General features: G+C 43.5%; 1 protein-coding gene across 1 annotated transcript in view; it reads left to right on the forward strand.

Moving 5' to 3' along the window:
- The first annotated feature begins 3,285 nt into the window (after positions 1-3,285).
- Positions 3,286-17,020, forward strand: part of pcdh15b (protocadherin-related 15b) — a 1,024,406-nt gene continuing 1,010,671 nt past the window's right edge. The window contains 1 exon segment of the mRNA XM_055647246.1: positions 3,286-4,813. The gene's annotated coding sequence lies outside the window, so the exon portion shown is untranslated.

A 17,020-nucleotide genomic window follows, 5' to 3' on the forward strand; every position in this document is an offset into this window, starting at 1 on the left:
GTTGGTGCAAATCCCACAACCTCATTCTTAACGTGGGAAAAACTAAGGAGATGGTGGTTGACTTCAGGAGGGCGGGGAAACAACACCATACACCTCTGCACATCGACGGAGCTGATGTGGAAAGGGTCAGCAGCATGAAGTTCTTAGGACTACATCTGTCTGATGACCTGACGTCCACGGCCAACACCACAGCTCTGGTCAAGAGAGCCCAGCAGCGACTTCACCCTCTCCGAAGACTATGTAAAGCAGGCCTTCCCACCACACACCTACGGACTTTTTATAGGGGGACTGTCGAGAGCACACTGACATACGGCATCACTTCCTGGTTCGGGAGCTGCAAGGCGTACGAACGGCACCAACTGGACAGGATAGTGAAGACCGCAAGCAGGATTATTGGTGCTCCACTCCCCTTCCTGCTGGACATATACAAGAAGAGATGTATCAACAGAGCCATCTCCATCATCAAAGACCCTTACCACCCATCGCATGACATTTTCTCCATCCTCCCATCTGGGAAGAGGTACAGGAGCATTAGCTGCAAAACCAGCAGGATGCTCCTCAGCTTCTTCCCACAGGCTATAAGACTGTTAAATGGACTTTGCCCCCTGCCAAGTATCGCGCACAAACCCCCACACTGCAGCAGAGCCACTGTTGTGCTGCTGCCAGTCGGAACGGCTGTTGAATGTTTAGTAGAGTGTTAAATTTGTTCATGACATGTATTTTTAAATTTTAATTCCTATTTATTTTTTAATGCAAACTGAATGGACACTGGTTGAGCAATGTTTTTTTGTTTCCTCTGGGTATGCGAATACTCAGGAAATGACAATAAAGATTTACAACAATTACAACAGTCTGCGTGTTTTTATGTCTATTTTTAATATTAAGTGTGTGTTAAAAGTCTATGTAAATGTTCTCTGGTTTGTTTTATGTGAGGGGAGCGGGAGAGGTGTGGGGGAAACTTTTTTTTCAGTTTCTTACCTTGCTGGAGATGCGATTAATTTTTGGATCGCATTCTCCGGTCGCTCTGCAGCCTACCATCGATGGAGCTGGAGGCCTCCTCAGACTGACTTGAGCCCCACCGCGATGCTTGGACTAGCATCAGAGCCAATCCCTTGCCTAGGTTCGCTCCGAGCGCGGCCTGCGGACTTTGCACCAAGAGCTCGCAGTCTCGGGAGAGGCTAGTCGGGAAGCTCCAACGACGCAGAGGCTCAACTAGCCCCAACTAGTCTGATCGTCCGGCACGGGGGAGCTGACATCCCCCGATGTCGAAGTCCCTCGGCAAACGTTGCAGGGTACGGGAGTCAAGATCGTCCTGTCAACGGAGGGCTCGAGGCCCCCGACCGTGGGAGAACTAAGGGAAGAGATTTGAACTTTTTTACGCCTTTTATCACAGTGAGGAATATGGAGGAGGTACTGTGGTGGATGTTTATGTTAAAATGTATTTTCTGTGTTCTGTTGCTTTTATTTGTATGTCTGACTTGGCAAATGAAATTCCTCGTATGTTGCAAAACATACTTGGCTAATAAAGTATTATTGTGATTGTAATTCATTTGTTCTACATCTCATTTCCCTTTCTCCTGACTCTCTGTTTGAAGAGTCTCAACCCGAAATGTCACCTGTTCCTTTTCACCAGGGATGCTGTCTGACCCACTGAGTTACTCCTGAATATGCTTCCCTGAGGCCAAGTCATTCAAAGGCACGGCATCTCCTTCCATTGCTATGCAGACGATACACAACTCTATCTCCTTCTGAAGCCCAACAACCAATCAAATCTACTTAACCTTATCCACTGCCTCGAGGATATAAAGTGTTGGATGGCCCAGAACTTCCTCCAACTAAATGAGAGTAAGTTTGAGGTCATCCTTCTCGGCCCCTCGGACTCAATCAAAACGACAGCAGGCAGCCTTGGAAGCCTTACCCCATTACTCAAACCGCACGTCAAAAACCTTGGCGTGATATTTGACTCAGTGTTGAAATTTGACAAACCAGTCAATGCCGTGGTAAAAGCTAGCTTCTTCCAGCTTTTGACGACCTCGAAAAGATCATCCACACATTTATCTCCTCCCGCCTCGATTACTGCAACTCCCTTTACACTGGCATTAGGCAATCTTCCCTGTCGGGACTTAAAACTCATCTTTACTCTCAAGCCTTTCTTAACATCCTCTGAAGGAGGACTATATGGATATATTTATGTATGTACTTAATCTATGAACCACTGTTGTATAACGTTAGTACCTCCACTAATGTAAAGTACTTTGGTCAACAAGAGTTGTTTTTTAAATGTGCTATAGAAATAAAAGTGACTTGACTTGACTCTCCAGCATTTTTTAGTCTATCAGCTTAAACAAACATCTGTGGTTTATTTCTATTCATCTCTCTGCCTTCTAACTGTTTTGCTCTGTTATTGCAGAATCCATCCCGCATTTCAACTAATCCAATTGATTCTAACAGCCTTCCTATCCTATCTTGCTACTGCTTTGATCAATTAATATTGAGTTTCCACTTCGAGTGTGTTAAAAAACACTGACAAGACTGCCAGTTTAATATACTAATTGTTGGCACGTGTTTCTGCAAAAAAAAACCCTGCATCTTCTCTGGGAGGAACGCAACACAAACACTGTCCCACTGTGAAGAAAAACAGTTCAAAAATCAGCACACTCGGGTGAAAAGTGTTTGGCCATTGGAAGAGCTTCAAAAACGCTGTTTGGTCTGCCTGGAACTTGTTGGTCTTCCAGCACAGTGTCTGATATATCCATGAGGAAGTATTGCCAATCAATCTATTCCAGACTGCAGAAGTACGTATTGATGGAGGCACTGAAGCCTGGTGCAGTGAACACCAAGGCTGTGATGGAGGACCACAGTCTAGGGCAGTTGTGGGGAACCTTTTCATGTTGGAATGCCACGTTAAGTTAGCTGTATCTAATAAGGCCGCATTCAAGAAACTTCAATCAGATATATTTCAAGATGTACATTATTACTAATTTTTTCATTGTGCTCGGCAGTTGGTGAGGATTATTTTGTTGAATCTTCTTTTACTCTTTGGTTTTTAAATACGTTCATTTTAAGATTAAAATTAAAATAATAAAATACGAACAAAAATATATTAATAAAAATCAAACCATTAGTTCTGCAAAACTTGGATTCATTCAAAAGGCCGCACTTAATAGCCTAGATGGTTCCCCAACCCTGTTCTAGGGACCTTCTGCTGCTGGACATTGACGGACAGAGTCCAGTGTAATTGGGATATCACCCCAATAGGGTACATGAATGGCAAGGGGGTTGTGCGTAAAACCAGGTGCTAACAACACATTGAGTAAGACCGAGTGTACAGACACTGAAAATGCATATTTTTTGTTTTAAGTTTTTGTATGTACATTTAATTCTAAATCAAGTTCTTTTATGATATAAAATGTAATTCCAAATTAATTGTAGTTTCCACCTGGCAGCAAGCAGGTTGAATGAAGAACGTCTCTGGGTGAAACATTTTCCCCTCGTCTCCACTTTTCCTTCGCTGCATTTCACCCGGAAAAGAAAAGTATTTTCGTGGAAGATAAAGAATTTTGGTGTTCGTGGGAGTAGGCAATCACCCTGAGAAACCGTGTAATATACGGCATGCAATGTTTACACCGGCAACTGCTTAAGCAGAGGTTTAATTCAGGGTTTTACCAGCAAGCTCACAGAGAAACGTAGTCGCTGCTAAAGTTACATGAACCTCTTTCTAAAAAGAGATACACAGGCAGATGCCGCTTTAAATTTCTGAAGTAAGATCGCAACGCATTTTGTAACGTTAGAGGAGGTGAATTAATACTGCATTGAGACCACTGTAATAACACAAATAAGTTAAACGGCATCAGCTGCACCTTTTTGTCGATCTGCAAGACATCCCGCTGCTCGAAAACTGCATCTTCGGGGAATACACCGGTGAATCGATGATGAATATTCTGTGCATTTAATTAACATCTTGAAACGCGGGCAGACGCCCGTGCGTCATTTTACCCGTCGCGCTGGCCAAACGCCTCGCACACCAAAACTGGGTTTTGCAAAAATCGCCGACATTCAAGAGTGAACGGCAACTGCTGAGCAGAGCGTGGCGCAATTTCACAAGACTTGATGGCTGGAATTGCGGCACGTCGGCTGTGAACGGGTCTCCCGTTATCGATGCAAGTGTTGCAGCGCATCCCGAACGGCCGGGCTTCCACCGCTGCTCAGAGCTGCAGCGCTCCCGCGTTGAACGGCAGAGGCTCTGTTTATCCGCGCGTTGTTATATTATTTTTTATTTTTTTGCAAAAGGGCTCAAATTAACAAGACGCTGTTGCATCAGACTCTGTGCCGGTCGGTCACCTGTCGGGAATGCTAACATACCTCCTACTAACACATACTCAGTCACTAAGCTTATCCTCCCGCTTCTCCGAGATGCAAGACGTGAAAAGCGGTCGCAGAAGCAGATACAGAATTGGGAGTGCACGACTTCTGGTTGCATAAACGTCTCTCTTTTACAAACTTTTTTTTGAAAGATCCCCTCTCCCTCCCCTGCCTTCGGTGAAGGATTGCAAGAGGTATTTAACAGGAGAAAAAAAAAGTGAATCGCAGTGGACAAGTACCCCCGGCGTCACATCTCGGCGAGCGCTCCTTGCAAAAAGAAAAAAAAAATGTTGCTTGCACGCTGGCAGCAAGCAGGTTGAATGAAGAACGTCTCTGGGTGAAACATTTTCCCCTCGTCTCCACTTTTCCTTCGCTGCATTTCACCTGGAAAAGGAAAGTGTTTTCGTGGAAGATAAAGAATTTTGGTGATCGTGGGAATGCCGCTTCCAAGGTAAGCGGCCGGCCGGCGCAGTCAACTTCCAATCAACTAGAGCTCGGATGCAAGGCAACAATTAGTTGTAATCTAACATTTATTTTCCCAATATTATTTTTTGGGGGGGGGATTTTTTTTTTTTTTTTTTTTAAAGAAACAAGGCGAATGTCAAGGTACTTGTTTCGATGGAAAATTGGTGTTGATTTAGGATGTCGTATATGGGAGAGATATAGCTGCGCCGACTGCGCGTCGGGGGTCCCAACCCAAATGCTTTCTCCCTAATTGTGTGGGTTCTTCAATTTCGGCGATTAAGTTTTAGAAATTGACATTTTGCATCCCGTGCAAGGTGAGGTTGTGTGTATGGAGGAGCCTCATACGGTGCACAGAACTTTTTTTAAAAATGTTGTGGTCCCCAAGGTATTTGCTTAGTCAGTGTGTGTGTGTGTAGTAGAGTTGGTGGAGCGGCAATCCAGGGTGGGCGGCGCCGGCTTGGTTGGGACTTGGTTAAAGGAGCGGCCAGGTAGGCGGCAAAACACAGAGACCCGGTGCCCCCTCTGGGGACAAGGGGAAGCCAACTCACACACACCTGCAACGCCGCCGAATGAAGCGGTGCAGCGAACACGCCTGGCTGCATTTAATTTGCTAATCACAAACGCTAATCGTGTAATGCACTTGGAAATTATAATTCGCCAGGTACATGTACTCGTAATTAATGATGCGGCGTGTTTGATTTCGCCACTCGGGAGCTAGTAAGTCAACATCTGCTCGCGTCTGAGGTAAATGGCGTGCAAAGCGAATTTAATCTTCAAATAGAAATAGAGCGCGTGGCGTTATTTTGCAACTTAATAGGGGCCGCATCTTGGTTAAAGCTGGCGCTGTTTGTAAATAGGGAGGGAGGGAGGGGTTTGCGCCAAGGATGAGGTGGTGCAGCAGGTGGCCCGGCTCTGCTGCGTGACGCACCTGGCGGGGGAGACACCTGCCCAGAGCGAGCGCTCACCTGGGTCGCTCCCCCCCCCCACCCCACGCGCGGCTGCAAAGCCCCGGCGAACCATCGGCCGAGAGCCCCAGTCTTGCACCTGACACACATGCATGCGGTAGGTAAGTAGTTCTGCAAACCAGCAAGGTTCAAGAGTGTTTTATTGTCATGTGTCACCAACACTTGCATATTTGGCGTGGAATGGAATAATGCTCTATTGTCACAGTGAAATTATTTGCTTGTATACCCCCGGTAAAGGTACAAAGTACACTGGTTCTACCTTTGTTCTCCCCCCCTTTCCACAGCAGTTCTACCCCCCCCCCCCCCCCCCTGCCCCCCCCCCCCCTCCACCCCCCAATTCTGGGTCTCCATTGTTTCTTCCCATTTCCAGTTAGTTCCTACACGTTTAGTCTGTGATCTTTGCAGGACGGGCAGAATCTCTGGAGAGAAGAAATGAGTCACCCATCCCTTCTCTCCAAAGAATGGTCACCCGTGCCTTCTCTCCAGTGATGCTGCCTTGGCCTGCTGAGTTACTTCAGCGTTTTGTGGTTATCTTTGGTGTAAACCAGCATCAGCAATTCCTTCCTACATATTTTGTCTGCTACCTGGATCTCTTTTGATGTCTTGTTTTCACACCTCGCCCTTCCTTATCTCTTGTGTCTCCCTCTCCCCTGACTCTCAGTCTGAAGATGCTGCCTGCCCACTCAGTTACTCCAGCATTTTGTGTCTACAATGTAAACCAGCATCAGCAGTTCCTTGCAGCAACACAACAGAATATGTAAACATGGTACACTGAACAATATAATGAACAAGAAATAAAAAGTTCAATGTGTGTATATATCAATATATCTACACATATATAGATAAATAGGTAATTTATGGACAGTTAATTTATTAATTAATTTGCATGCGCAGTTAACAAACCAAATGCATAAACAATTACAAATTGCAAACATTGCCTTCGAGGAAGATTTTATCGATTGTATAAAATCATGAGAGGAATAGATTGGGTAGATGCACAGAGTCCCTCGTCCAAGGTAGGGGAATCGAGGACCAGGGGACATAGGTTTACAGTGAGGGGGAAAGATTTAATAGGAATCTGAGGGGTAACCTTTTCACACAAAGGGCAGAGGTAGTTGAGGCAGGGACTATCCCAATATTTAAGAAACAATTAGATGGATACATTTGGATAGGCCAGGTTTAGAGGGATATGGACCAAATGCAGGCAGGTGGGACTCGTGTAGATGGGACATGTTGGCCGATGTGGACAAGTTGGGCCAAAGGGCCTCTTTCCACACTCTTTGACTCCTTTGTGTGTTGTGTTAAGTTTTGATTTATTTTGCGGGCTGCAAAGTGTTAATGAACATGCAATTAAAAAAACAACCCTCTCCAAAAATGCAGGAGCTCTCGTGAGATATATCTTATGAGAAATGTACATAAATTGTAGTAGGTGGTAGAATCTTAATGTTATTTATCACTCATGATTTTGCAGTTAATTCCTATTTATCTACAGACACATGTGATGGGTATGATGTGCTGCTACTCGCGTAGACTGCACTTTTTTAGAAACATTTCCTGTGGTCGTGATTGATTAATTCAACCCTTCAGTTTATTGTTAACTAACTTATAAATGTGCCCAGAACTCATGTAGTTGGTTGGATGACATCCAAAATTATTCCACCTCGAGCACATTTCCTGCTGTTACTTGGATGGCACGTAAATTTATTTTTCATCATCATCTACCTATGAATGATAAGAACAGCCAACTGAATCAATCACTTTGCTCATGCTGCTCACCGTTTGTTCTCTGGTAATTTGCAATGTCCAAATTAAAATTAAAACGAGGTAATGGCAAAAAATAGAGAGACTTAGAACTAACTGCAGGTGCTGGAATCTTGCGCAAAACAGAGTGTTGGAGTAACTAGGGGCTGCGTGGTGGCGCAGCGGTAAAGTTGCTGCCTTGCAGCGCCAGAGACCCGGGTTCGATCCTGACCTCGGGTTCTGTCTGTACGGAGTTTATACGTTCTCCCCGTGACCTGCATTGGTTTTCTCTGGTTTCCTCCCACATTCCAAAGATTGTCGGCTAATTGGCTTGGCAAAAATTGTAAATTGCCCTAATGTGTGTAGAATAGTGTTCATGTGCGGGAATCGATGGTCGGCGTGAACTCAGTGGGCCGAAGGGCCTGTTTCCGCTCTGTATCCCTAAACAAGACGAAACTAAACTCAGACGGTCAGACAGCATCTGTGGAAGTACATAAGTGAAGTTTCTGTTCAGGATGCTTTTTCAGACTGATTATAGTGTGGGTATGGGGGAGAATGAGAGTATGAATTATAGTTGGGGAGGGGTGGAAGATTGCAACCTTCACGTGGTCCGCCCTGTTTCGACTAATGCTATCAACTCGACATGCACAAACGGAAGATCAAATAGAACAAGTTGTCCAACAACTTTAGGCTGTGCATGCCACACGGAAGAAGAAGAAGAAGATAGGGAGAACGTCTTACAGAACACCTGTTGGAGAGAGGATGAGAATAACCATATAACCATATAACCATATAACAATTACAGCACGGAAACAGGCCATCTCGGCCCTACAAGTCCATGCCGAACAAATGTTTTTCCCCTTAGTCCCACCTGCCTGCACTCGTACCATAACCCTCCATTCCCTTCTCATCCGTATGCCTATCCAATTTATTTTTAAATGATACCAATGAACCTGCCTCCACCACTTCCACTGGGAGCTCATTCCACACCGCCACCACTCTCTGTGTAAAGAAGTTCCCCCTCATATTACCCCTAAACTTCTGTCCCTTAATTCTGAAATCATGTCCTCTTGTTTGAATCTTCCCTATTCTCAAAGAGAAAAGCTTGTCCACATCAACTCTGTCTATCCCTCTCATCATTTTAAAGACCTCTATCAGGTCCCCCCTTAACCTTCTGCACTCCAGAGAATAAAGACCTAACTTATTCATAAAGACCTAACTTATGTCTTTGATTCCCCCTCAATTCAGAAGATTGAGGAGGGATCTTATAGAAACTTACAAAATTCTTAAGGGGTTGGACAGGCTAGATGCAGGAAGATGTTGGGGAAGTCCAGAACTAGGGGGTCACAGTTTAAGGACAAGGGGGAAGTCTTTTAGGACCGAGATGAGAAAATCATTTTTTACACAGAGAGTGGTGAATCTGTGGAATTCTCTGCCACAGAAGGTAGTTGAGGCCAGTTCATTGGCTTTATTTAAGAGGGAGTTAGATGTGGCCCTTGTGGCTAAAGGGATCAGGGGGTATGGAGAGAAGGCAGGGATGGGATACTGAGTTGGATGATCAGCCATGAACATATCGAATGGTGGTGCGGGCTCGATGGGCCGAATGGCCTACTCCTGCACCTATTTTCTATGTTTCTAAGACTTTGCAGTGGAGCAGTAAATGGAGGAACAAGGAACTGCAGATGCTGGAATCTTGAGCAAAAAACACCAAGTGCTGGAGTATCTCAATGGGAACTGCAGATGCTGGAATCTCAATGCTCAAAATTGGATGTGGAGAAAATATTTCCACTAATAGGAAAGTCTAGGACCAGAGGCCTCAGAATAAAAGGATGTACCTTCAGAAAGGAGATGAGAAGGAATTTCTTTAGTCAGACGGTGTTGAATCCGTGGAATTCATTGCCACATGTGGCTGTGCAGGCCAAGTCAATGGATATTTTTAAGGCGGAGATTGACCGATTCTTGTTTAGAATGGCTGTCGGGTTATGGGGAAAAGGCAGGAGAATGGAGTTGAGAGGAAAAGATAGACCAGACATAATTGAATGGTGGAGTAGACTTGATGATCGAAATGGCCTCATTCTGCTCTTATAACTTATGAACTTGTATCTTCATAAAATTATACATTTACAATTTGGGCACGACTGTAAGTGATATTAGTTAATAACTTTCACAGGAGATTGGGCAAAACTAAAAGCCTGCTTTTTATTTTTTGTATTTCTACTGGGTGTGGCTGATAAATTGTGCCTAAAAGGTCCATCGCAGATTTGTCTGACTGCTAGATTCTAAATTTTAGTCTGACGAAGGGTCTCGACCCGAAATGTCGCCTATTTCCTTCGCTCCATAGATGCTGCCTTACCTGCTGAGTTTCTCCAGTATTTTTGTCAACGCTAGATTTTAGAAGATCGATTATCTTAAGCAATTAGCACGTGTTTTCAACAATCTTTTGACCATTTGCAATAGTGGACGTGACTGTGAAATCTGATTGTAGATCAAATTTGAAGAGAGGCAATCAAACAAAGGTAAATGTATGAAAATTGTTTTGCACTTTGATAGTTCTTCAAAATTCAATGGGAAAACAAAAAACAAAATTAGGCACTGTGCAAAGTAGGCTTCTAATTCATTTTCTCTCATTTTGCTGTACTGTTGGGGATGACTTACCTGCTCATTGTTGTGGGTATGAATAGTCAACAATACCTATTTATAAAAGGAAAAAAACTGTGAACCGGTAGAATGCCTCCTAATAGTTTTTGTGATTTTTGCTTTTTGAGGCCATCACAGGAAATTTATCAAACTCTGCATTTACTTGGAATCAATAGTTGTAATGTAATGGAAGTTAACAAAACAACAAGCAAATTAATGTACCAGTATGTTTTCAGTGCATAGATGGTGTGCCACATGACTTCACGCAAAGTACAAGATCTATGTTGTTCAGTTGATGAATCACAGAGTGGAAACAGGCTCTTTGGCCCAACTTGCCCACACTGGCCAACGTCCCAGCTAAAGTAGTACCATCTGGCCGCATTTGATCCATAACCCTCCAAACCTGTCCTATCCATGTACCTGTCTAACTGCTTCTTAAATGTTGGGATAGTCCCTGCCTCAGCTACCTCCTCTGGCAGCTAGTTCCATACTCCCAATACCAAAATGTTACCCCTTAAATTCTTATCAAATCTTTTCCACTTCACCTTAAACCTATGTCCTCTGGTCATCGATTCACCTGACATTCTGTACATTTATTATTCCTCTCATGATCTTATATACCTTTATAAGATTATCCCTCATCCTCCTGCAATCCAAGGAATAGAGTCTCAGCTTACTCAACCTCTCTCTATAGCTCAGACTCTCTAGACCTCATAAATCAAACCCCTTCACAGAATGCACGTCGCCATACCTTTCACGTTGCTTTATGATTAACAGGAAACCTGATAGTAATTGTAAGGACTTTCTCCAATTTATCAGCGTGGAAAATAATGTGCACCATCTGGGAGATGCATGGAACTGCAGTTGCTGGGCATCTTGCGCCAAACTCAAAGTGCTGGAGTAACTCAGTGGGTCAGGCAGCCCCCAGGAGGGAATCACTAGGTGGCGTTTAGGTCTTGGCTGAGCAATCTTGGCCAATGTAATCTGACTTTGGGTGCAGTCTGTGTAGAGTCTTAGTCATGGATATGCTTTCTTTCTCATCTTTCTGTCTTTCAGCTAGCTCATTGAGATAAAATCACCACCTTGCTAACTAGATAAACATTGCACTTTCCCCAAGGCATTCTGTTTAACTTTCATGATTTCCCTTTACTTTTGGTAAAGAAAATGTCAGATTCAGGTAGGGACCAGACTTCAGACTTTGCTTCCAATAAAAGTGGTTTTAGAATTGCTGAGAGCAAACACAATTAGGCCATTACATCTTTTTGAGACAAATTAGGAAAGTAATAGAACTGCATCTCGCTAAATGTGCTAATTCGCTGCCTTTTGCAATGTTCTAATAACTCTAAGTTATTAGTTTGCAGCGTTTTAGTGAATTGCATCAACTGCATTGGTTTTGTGTGTCCTCCCTCAAAGCTCTAAATAAAATAGGAAAATGAAATGATTGATCTAAACTAGGACTGTTCTATAAAGAGATCTAACACTGGTGAAGGGTTGCAATATGCTTTCTGAATCTGGGTTAAAACGTGTATGAAATATATCACAACGTGTGACGCTTGTGTTGTTGCATGTTGCTTGTATTAAGTTGTCTAATTTTAAAGCATAGTAATAATGTTTCAAAAGTTTACATTTGTGTGGCATTTGATTTTCATTATTGTTTTCAAGGTGAAAGAGTCGATATTTTTTTTTGTAATTGCTTCAGTCTTCCTCCATTCGAACTATTTTAGCACAATCACAGGTAAGATGATGTAACTGCAGTCCCGATGTTTCTCTTTCTGGAGCATGATGAAATAGCATGATAACAGGTTGTTCATTCAATTGTATTTGGATTGAAAAATGGTTTAGTTTTGGTTTAGAGATGCAGTGCGGAAAAAGGCCCTTCGGACCACCGAGTCCGCGCCGACCAGCGATCATCATGCACACTAGCACTATCCTACACATACTAGGGACAAATTACAATTTTACCAAATCCAATCAACCTGCAAATCTGTACGTCTTTGGAATGTGGGAGGAAACCAGAGCACCCCGGAGAAAACCCACACAGTCACAGAGAGAAGGTACAAGCTCCGTAAAGGCAGCACCCGTAGTTGGGATCGAACACGGGTCTCTGGTGCTGTAAGGTAGCAACTCTATCGCTGCACCACCGTGCTGCCCCGAATTCCAACATAGAATGGTGGAATTCGTCAAGATTACTTTGCAGTCAAGAGAGGGTGGCACAGTGGTGCAGCTGTCAGAGCTGTTGCCTCGCAGTGCTAGAGACCAGGTTTGATCCTGACTATGGGTGCTGTCTGTGTGGAGTTTGCATGTTCTCCCTGTGACTGCATGGGTTTTCTCCAGGTGCTCCGGTTTTCCTCCCTTGTCCCAAAGACATGCAGGTCTGTAGAATAATTGGCCTCCGTAATTGGCCTGTTGTGTGTAGCGAGTTGACACAAAGGTGGAATACCTAATGTGAACAGGTGATTGACGGTTGACTTGGTGGGCCGAAGGACCTGTTTCCATGCTGTATCTTTCAATTAATTGCATATCCCCATCTTACTTGAACAACAGCATTTTATGTCAGAAGTACATTATTGGGGGATTACATTAAATATGTCCTTTCAAAATTAATTCTGTTGACAAACCATAATCAATAGTCATTATCTGCCCTTCATTTAGCATTGTCAAAAATCGTTTGTTTCATTTAAAAAAATATATCAGATTAAAGTTGAATGCTGCTCTGTAATCATTGGCATTGCCTTGCCTCGGAACAGGCAGGCCATGTTATTTCTGCTCATGACTTATTCCTGGTTTAAACTATATCTGGTTTGTCCTTTGCTGTCAATCATATTTATTTTTTACTTTTACCTTTTCAGTGTAACTTTAGAAGTTCTATAATTGGCTGGGCAATCCTGGCCAATGTAACCCTTAGTCTGAATATATTAAAAGGAGACGCTTTCTTTCTCGGCTAACTCATTGAAATAAAATCACCACCTTGCTAAATATTTAAACATTACACTTTTCCCCAAGGCATATTGTTTAACTTTCATGATTTCCCTTTACTTTGGGTTAAAAAAAAAGTGTGGCTAGATTCATTGATAAGATTTGATGTTACAATTCATGTAGGAAAGATCATTATTGAATTATTACCTGTGACAATATGTGTTATTTTAATGGTTGTGGACTGGTTATTAAAGACTGCCCATTAATTGACTATTTTAAAGACATTTCTATTGGGGGGGGAAAAAGTCATGATGAATGCATTGTCACAAGGAAGTTAATGACTTTTGTTCTCCAGGTGGCGCTTTGAGGATTATAAATGGGGAAAAAAATATCTTGTGAATTAGTTTATTGCCCTGGCTTATCGGGGTTTAAATTCAAAATCAAAGGATATCCTATGTTTGGGGAAGTCCAGGACAAGGGGTCACAGCTTCAGGATAAGGGGGGAAATCCTTTAAAACCGAGATGAGAAGAACTTTTTTCACACACAGAGTGGTGAATCTCTGGAACTCTCTGCCACAGAGGGTAGTTGAGGCCAGTTCATTGGCTATATTTAAGAGGGAGTTAGATGTGGCCCTTGTGGCTAAGGGGATCAGGGGGTATGGAGAGAAGGCAGGTACGGGATACTGAGTTGGATGATCAGCCATGATCATATTGAATGGCGGTGCAGGCTCGAAGGGCCGAATGCCCTACTCCTGCACCTAATTTCTATTTTCTATGTTTTGAAGACGCCAGTGATGAGACCAAATGAAGTTTTAACCAGATATTTTCATGGATTTCTCTCATTTTAAATGTGGAGTTCTATTCATAAATCTGAATAATGCTTGTACATATGGGGAATGCTGTGTTTGGCTGTTTATTACTGTGGATAAGGAAAACATATTTTATAGAAAAAACTTAAAAACATTTTTGTTCCTCTGAAAGTCTCTAACAATTTACTTTCTGAATCAGTTCAATGGATTGCTACGGCTCCACTTGTGAGAGACACAAAAAACTGGAGTCACTCAGTGGGTCAAGCAGCATCTCTGGAGAAAAGTAATGGGTGACCTTTCAGGTCGAGACCCTTTTTCAGACTGAGGGTCAGGGGAAAGTGGAAACCAGAGATATAGATAGTACTTGGGACAAATGAATGGAAAATATGCAAAAAAGCAACGATAATCAAGAAATGTGGAACGCACAATAGGCCATTGTTGGCCTTGGGATAGGTGCCATACATTTCCTTGATTATTGTTGCTTTTTGCAAATCTTCCATTGATTTCTCCTGAGTGAGATCACAGTGATAGTAGAATTAGGCCATTTGGCTCATCAAGTCTACTCTGCCATTCAATCATGGCTGATCTATCTCTCCCTCCTTACCCCATTCTCCCCATAGCATCTGACACCCTTACTAATCAAGAATATATCTCTGCCTTAAATATATCCACTGACTTGGCCCCCACATCCTTCTGTGGCAAATAATTCCATCGTCTACATCTCTCATTCCCCCGTTTTCTGACACTCAGTTCAAAGAAGGGTCTTGACGGAAAGTCACCTATTTCTCTCTGACGTGCAGAGCTACAGCTTTTTGTATCTGTCTTCGGTTTAAGCCAGCATCTGCACTTCTTCCCTACATAGCTTTGTTCATGCCCAGATTTCCCAAACCTTTGTGGTTTAAACCGAAAATAGAAAAGAAATGCTGGCTCAGCGGGACAGGCGGAAATGTCAGCTATTCCTTCCAGAGATGCTGCATGTCCTGCTGAGTTACTCGAGCATTTTGTATCTTTCTTTCCAGACCATCACCTGGTGAACCACCGCCTCCAATGCAGTAATAATTTAATATATATTTTAGAAATAATAGATGGCAAAAGGAATATTTATTGCAACTGTACTTTTTAGGTGGAGCTGATAAACCAGAATAGAATCTTTTTACCCCTTTCTGCTCATCTTGGAGGTTTAGCTTAGAGATACAGCGCGGAAACAGGCCCTTCGGCCCACCGGGTCCACACCGACCAGCGATCCCCGCACATTAACACTACCCTACACCCACTAGGGACAATTTTTACATTTACCATGCCAATTAACCTACAAACCTGTACATCTTTGGAGTGTGGGAGGAAAGCGAAGATCTCGGAGAAAACCCACGCAGATCATGGGGAGAACGTACAAACTCCAAACGGGCAGCGCCCGTAGTCAGGATCGAACCTGGGTCTCCGGCGATGCATTTGCTGTAAGGCAGCAAATCTACGGTTGTGCCACCGTGACTGTTGTCCACATGTGATCTGGTTTCTGGCTCTGATGCCTCACTTCTCTGGCGATATGGCTTGCACAATCCTCAGCAGTGATTATTAAAAAGGTATTTGGACACAGAAAGCCACAGACACAGGCTTGATCCTGTCCTTATCAAGTGGCAGAGTATATAACATTGCAATATTGAGCAAGGAATGGAGCTTTATTGAGCTGATTTAAAAGTAACATTTTATTGCACAGTTGATTTTAAATAATATTTATAGCACAGTGGGTGGCACGGTGGTGTAGCGACAGAGCTACTGCCTTACAGCGGCAGAGACCCGGGTTCGATCCTGATTATGGGTGCTTGTCCGTATGGAGTTTATACGTTCTCCCCGTGACCGTGTGGGTTTTCTCCAAGATCTTCAGTTTCTTCCCACACTCCATAGGTTAATTGGCTTGGTATGAATGTAAAATTGTCCCTAGTTGGTGTAGCATAGTGTTATGGTGCAGGAATCATTGGTCGGTGCTGTATCGTGCTGTATCTCAAAAACTTTGCGTTGTATTTTGAGAACTAGATCTTTGGACAGTTAGATATTTCACATGCAGTATTTATAAAATGAGTGTGTATCAATCATTTCTAGGCTCTTTGGACAAGGTAAAGAGGCAGTGTGGGCTTGCCTATATGTGACTACAGAGAGCTACGACAGACCGACTTATCCTTCAGCACCGATTTCAGCAGAGTCAGTCGCTGTTACATATTATGAGAAAAATAATTTTGTTGGCATGAGGTGATAAAGGATTCTTTCACTGCAGTTTGCAAACTTTTCCTAGTTATTTTTCTCATCAGCTTCTCAAAAGCGTTAGATAGGCACGAAGTGCTTGAGTAACTCCGTGGATCAGGCAGGAAAATGATGGTGACATTTCAGGTGGGGACCCAGTCTAAATACGGTGTGATATGTTGAGTCATGTGTGATGCAATACTGTGGCTGCTTAGATTTTTTTAAATTTCTGCTCGCCCTTTCCCAACTCTATTTTAATAGTGAGCAAGTGTGTTCTAAGTTGCCTTCAGGCACTGGCAGTGTGAAGAAGGGTCCCGACTAGAAATGTTGCATGTCCATTTGCTCCTGAGATGCTGCCTGACCTGCTGAGTTACGCCAACATTTTGTGTATATTTGGTATAAACCAGCATCTGCAGTTCCTTTTTATCACATGCTGGCCTATCACTACCAGGTCAAAGCCCCGGCGGCTGGTGATGGCGATTGTTGTCCGCGGCCATTAAAAGCCACTGAGGTCGCCACGGGCTTTTCTGTGAGTCCGCATATCGGTATCCGCTCAGGAGCTCTTCAACCCCGCAACTCGGGCGGGAGAAGTTTATAATCTTTCTCCCGGTTCCGCAGACCCGCAGCAGCAAAACACGCTTGCCCCACGGTTGGCGACGGTGAGGTGAGTCGGCACCTGAGTCCCCGGCTTCTTCCTGTTGGGGCCGCTCCTCGTTGCTGAGACCGACGACGAGAAAAGGTCGGGTCTCCAGTGCAGGGAGAGATTTAAAAGTTTCCCCCCCCTCCCACCCCACCCCCCACCCCCCCACACACACACCCAACATAAAATAACAAAAACTACATAAAAACACAGACAAAAAATAATAATAAAATAATAAAAACGCGGACAGG

Source organism: Leucoraja erinacea, chromosome 15, assembly GCF_028641065.1.
Source record: "Leucoraja erinacea ecotype New England chromosome 15, Leri_hhj_1, whole genome shotgun sequence".
Lineage (NCBI taxonomy): Eukaryota > Metazoa > Chordata > Chondrichthyes > Rajiformes > Rajidae > Leucoraja > Leucoraja erinaceus.